Consider the following 5,249-nt stretch of genomic DNA (forward strand, 5'->3'; position numbering starts at 1 on the left):
GGACTGAAACCTCCACAAACTGTAAGCTAAATAAACCTTTCCTTCCTTCATTTTGGGAGTTGGCTATTTTGTCTCAGCAACGAGAGAAAAGTAACCAAAACAAGCTCCCTTTGTAGCACAGGTTGTTCTCAAACTCACAACGATCCTCCTGCCTCAGCCTCCCGAGTGCTAGGATTATAGGTGTGCACCACCACACCCGGCCTCAATTCATTTTTGAGATCTAAACAAAAGTGAAATAACAATGCTACCTTAGCAATTGTGCTTACACCTTTAGTAGTAACTTTTGGTCCTGTATATGTATGTGGGGTGGTGTTTGCTGGGAAACAGTGGATAGGTAAGGGCTCGTCCTTAAAGTGATGACAAATTATCGATGGACATTAAACAAGTGAGCAGGCAAGTGCACAAAGCACGGAACATTGATGGCTTCGTCACTACTGCAGAGCCACTCATATTGCTTGCTTTGCTCATTGCAGCAGCCTCGGCAAGAGACAGAAGTAAAGGCCAAGTCCTAAGCCAGGACCGCTACCTAGGGTGCGGCCTCTGGAAAGGTCCCTGTCCTGAGATGGGAGACAGTAGTTGTGTCTGTGTTCTACCAACCAAACTGTCGGCCATTTGTGACCTGTCTGCCTCAGTTCTTGGAAAGAACTTTCCAGATCAGTTGTATTACCACATGGCTCAAAGTTGAACTATTGAAATCTTCGAGTGAAGGGATAACTTCATCAAACTGTATTTGCTTTTTGAAATATCTCTCTAGCCAGGTGTGATGGCACACACCTATAATCCCAGCACTCAGGAGGCTGAGGCAAGAGGATTGCTGTGAGTTCTCAGCCAGCCTGGGCCAGCCTGGACTGTAGAACAAGACCCTGTCTCAAAAACAAAGGAAAGAAAGAATGAAAGAAAGGAAGGAACCTCTTTGTAACTGCAATGTGAGGAATAGTCTGGAGGCTGAGGACCATCTAGAAAGATACTCTATTAATATTTTCTGCAGAAATGATTCTGGCTGTTTGAATCATGGAATCGTGTTCTCCCGTGGTTCGGTGGATAATTTCTCTTTCACTTTTAACTGGCTGGATGGTCTCCCACATGCCACCTCCCAGGTGACAACTCCTCAAGGACCCCTCTGAAGTCACCCACCTTCTTCCTTCACGCTGACCCTCTCTGCAAGCCCCCCGTTCCCCGCGCTGAGCCTTCCCGGTGCTCTCTCCCCAAGTCGAACCTTGTCCAGTGCACCTTCTGTCTTGTCCAGCTCATCTCCACTTAGATGTCTCCCAAGAAGCTCAGAGTGCCCCAGCGTGAACTTAGATTTATTTTCCCTCTGAAATCTCTTCCTTCCTATGCCTTTTCCATTGCACAAAATACCACGACCTTAAACCTAAATTCTCAAGGCTCAAAGCTGGAAAATCACGCTGGACCCCAACATTTCTTCCACCCTTGATCACTTTTGCAAATCGCATCTAGAAAAGCGGATTTGAAAGTGGGATCTGAGCACGCTCACGCTGCGGGTTTGGCTGGAAATGCAGATGCCAGGGCTCTGCTCCTCAGCGCTGCGTCCTCTCAAGCTGCTGAATCAAGGCCCGATTTGCGGTAGCCAAGTGTTGACATTTCTGCCACGGCCCCTGCAAGGTAAGGACTACTGATTATGACAACGCCTTCGAAGTGTGCCCTACACTAGTCCTCTCCTCACCGTTACACCCCCTTTCTAGCGCCTCTTCACTGAGAAATGAGATAGTTTCTTAAAGTTTCCAACTTTACCCTCTAACACAGCACTAGCCAATTTTCTCTAGATGTAGCCAGGCAGTCTCTAGTGTAGGCTTGCTGCCCCTGTTACACCTACACACCTCCGCCAGTATAGCATCAAAATAGCCACAGAGGATGTCAGCAAAAGGATGTAGGGATGTTCTGTAAGAATGCGTTTATAAAACAAAGCAGCCAACCCACTTCCCACACAACTAAGAGTGTTTGGGGTTTTTTAAAATTCAGAATTGGTGGCAGCAGCAGTCAGCTCTCCCACAGCTGGGACAAAATACCTGACATACCAAGCTGAAAGGAAGAAGGATTTATTCTGGCCCGGTTTGGGAGGCTCCATCCCGTGGTCAGCAGGTTCTGAGGCAGAAGGCCTGGCAGAGGGAGGCCACTCGCATTATGTGGCAGAGCAGAGAGAACAGGAGGAGACAGAGGAAGGCGGGGGATGGGAACACACCTGACACCCCGGTCCCTCGTGAGCAACCTCCTCCTCTGAGGCCCCCTCCTAACAGCACACTCCACTATGAATTCAGCAAGGGGCGAGTCCACGGATGAGCACAGCACCCCGGATCCCATCACCCTCCAAATACAGGAGCCTGTGGGAGACCTTGTATCCCACAGTGTCGGTGGCATCCTCTGTTCTGAGAACATCGCCCGCATTACCGGCTTCCCAGTCCTGTGTGACGTGACCCCGCTTCCTTGCCAGTTGCACTTGCTTACCACGTCCTCCTGCTGACGTCACGCCCTGGCCACACTGGCGTCCTTTTAGCCCCTAAAATGACACCCTTCCCCTTTCCCAGGTTAGGATGCTGGTACATTAGTTCCTTCCTGGGATGCCCTTTGCCCTCTTTTGCATGTTAGTTGGATGCGTGAGCAAAGGACTTAGTGTGGATTCTAACAGCAGATGTTCCCCGTATGTTCCCCTCTGTGTCTGTGATTCTTCACCTTACAAATAACAGTAACAACAGTTTCTATCTCATCAGGGTGTTATGACATTACACGTAAAACTCTTAAAACCTAGCAAAGATTTAACGTTCGCTATTGCTGTGATCACATCTGCAGGTATATTTGCACCAAGAAGGTATTAGAAAAATGGGCCATAATTGCAAAATCAAAAATTCTTCCATGGTCCTTGTGAAAGTCCATGGTATCCTGCATATCCTAACAACATACTGAGATTCTCAAGAAGGCATATATTGAGAATATGAGCATCTGTCTACTTTAGAAAGATGGCTAGATTTGCACAAGCACATCACAGATTGCTTGTGAAGTCTATTCCTCCCAGGACAGAATCTCCCACGCTTGCATTTTCCACCATTTGACCCAAAGACGATGGTGACAAATCCCTACCAGAACTTCCAGTTGCAGCGCAGTGACTACCACAGAAAGGCCGTGGCTCACCGCACTGGGCCCAAGCTCTGCAGGAGGTCTGCCGTGCTTTGGTGGTGATCCCTGTGCAGTGCCGCTAGTGGAAATGATGCTGTTGGCTCAACAGTCCCCAGAGAGCAGGTTCCCGTTCCTCCCACACAGCGTGTGGTCGATATAAAGTAACTGTTAGATTCTCTGACTACCAATTCAATTAACTAGTGAGTCCTGAAACGCTGTAATTAACATTTAACATAAGAGTACTGGAAGCTGTTTACTGAGATCTAAACTGTCAGCTCTGTTAATAATTCAAAGACTAGTCAACAGTGGCTTTGGTCTTCCTGCCCTTTACTGAGACGGAACGTATTTAGGTCAGACAATGGGCTGCAGAATTCCATTTAGGAACCATGAGAAACACGGGGTTTTTCTGTGTGCTTTTTTTATTATTACATTATCATTTATAAATTGGTTGTATTGCTACATGCCATGTAACACTCATCAGCTTGTGTAGAAAGACTCTACCATCCTGGATAAGATTCTGTGACCACTGTTTTGTTTACTGGCTAATATGTCTGTCCTTAGTCCAACATGACCTGGTTCTTGCCCTTATAGCTTTCTGTACAACTATAGCATTAAGGCTTATTGTGTCTTAATATCTGGCAGTGTAGATCCTCTTTCTTTACACTGCTTCCTTCTTCCACATCATATTAATACATTGGTCAAATTTTCTTGCTTCCTGTCTGATGATTCTTGATTAACTGCTAAGCACTGTGTTTATTTATGTATTTTTTGTTTTTGTATCTTTTTTTTTCTGGTACCCGGAATCAAACTCATGATGTTGTGCTTGCCAGGCAGGCATTGTAGGCACTGCGTTTAAAGCAACAGTACAGAATGAAGCAAATAATATTTACATGCAAAACAGGGAGTGCTGGTTTTATCAATAGCTCATTCAAACCACTAGCATGTGTCTGAGCCCCTGAAGACCAAGGTGAGCAGCTTGTCACCATGACTGTGCATGGTGGAAGATGAAGTCTCTCTCAGGACAATGACTCTTCCAAGGCAGGACCAGAATGAAGCCTTCTTTAAACCAAATTTCTCTATGCTTTCTCCAGCTACCATCTATCATGGGATCCAGCTGTCAATCATATAGGCAAACAACAACAACACACACACACATACCTCACAAACATGGTTCAAAATTGTCTTGGTTACTTTTCTCTTGTTGCTGGGACAAAATACCTTACACCCAAAATAAGGAAGGAAAGGTTTATTTAGCTCACAGTTTATGGAGGTTTCAGTCCTTATTCAGCTGGTTCCAAGGCAGGGTGGCACATGTCAGAGGGCAACAGTTCATGGTGGTGGAAAACAGCAAAAGCAGCAAGAGCAAAAAATGGAGGAGCAGAGTGAGACTCTTTCCCTCCCTTATACTGTATGCAGGCTGCCTGCCCCAGAGCAGGCATATCTCACACACCCATAATCCCAGCATTGTACCATGAATGAATCACAAACTCTAGAAGCCCACCCCATGACTGCATGGGGCTTTGGTGGTACATCCAGATATAAACCATAACAAAGATGGATTTCAAACCAGACTGAAGGTCTTCATACTGTAATATCTCTCTGGCTTCTCTAGATTTTCCAGGTTTAATTATGACCTAGTAATCTATGCTAGTTCACTACCAAGGCAGGAACTGGAAGCTTTCTTGGGTTCATTTCCAAACTGAGTTATTGGATTGATAGCAACTGCACATTAAGTCATAGCCAGCCTCTGATACATTACTGTCTTAATCTAAAGGCTATGTGAAGTGGTCTCCAAACCACGCTGGTCTCGAGGTTTTCTAGTTGGGGAGTAAGACTATTCAGATTTCTATTACCAGTATTTTCAAAAGAACAGTATATCCTAAAGATTTTAAATAGGAAAAACAAGGATGATAACAAAATTAGAGATAAACGTGTCCTTTAAAGAAAATGAAGAAACTTACATAAAATAAAAGTATAATTTTATCCAGTATGGGAAATGTTTAATCTATTACCACAACATTTTGCTTTAGCAAATTATACTTAAAATATATGTGCATATATACAAAAGCATATCCTTGTGTGCTGTATATATAACATATAGTTAATAGTCTTCATAACTT

The 5,249-nt window shown here is 44.8% G+C and overlaps 1 long non-coding RNA gene across 2 annotated transcripts in view; it reads right to left on the reverse strand.

Moving 5' to 3' along the window:
* The window catches only part of LOC102024462, a 6,119-nt gene extending 2,667 nt beyond the window's left edge, over positions 1–3,452 (reverse strand). The window contains exons 1-2 of one of the 2 annotated variants that reach the window (XR_001233402.1): positions 3,094–3,452; positions 1,217–1,616 (exon numbers count right to left, since the gene is read on the reverse strand). This is a non-coding gene — a long non-coding RNA (uncharacterized LOC102024462). Of the gene's footprint in view, positions 1–1,134; positions 1,617–3,093 lie in introns of both variants that reach the window. The other variant, XR_001233401.1, reaches the window with a different exon arrangement.
* Between the last annotated feature and the right edge of the window lie 1,797 nt (positions 3,453–5,249).

Source organism: Chinchilla lanigera, unplaced genomic scaffold (assembly GCF_000276665.1).
Source record: "Chinchilla lanigera isolate Chin_1 unplaced genomic scaffold, ChiLan1.0 scaffold00016, whole genome shotgun sequence".
Taxonomy (NCBI): Eukaryota; Metazoa; Chordata; class Mammalia; order Rodentia; family Chinchillidae; genus Chinchilla; species Chinchilla lanigera.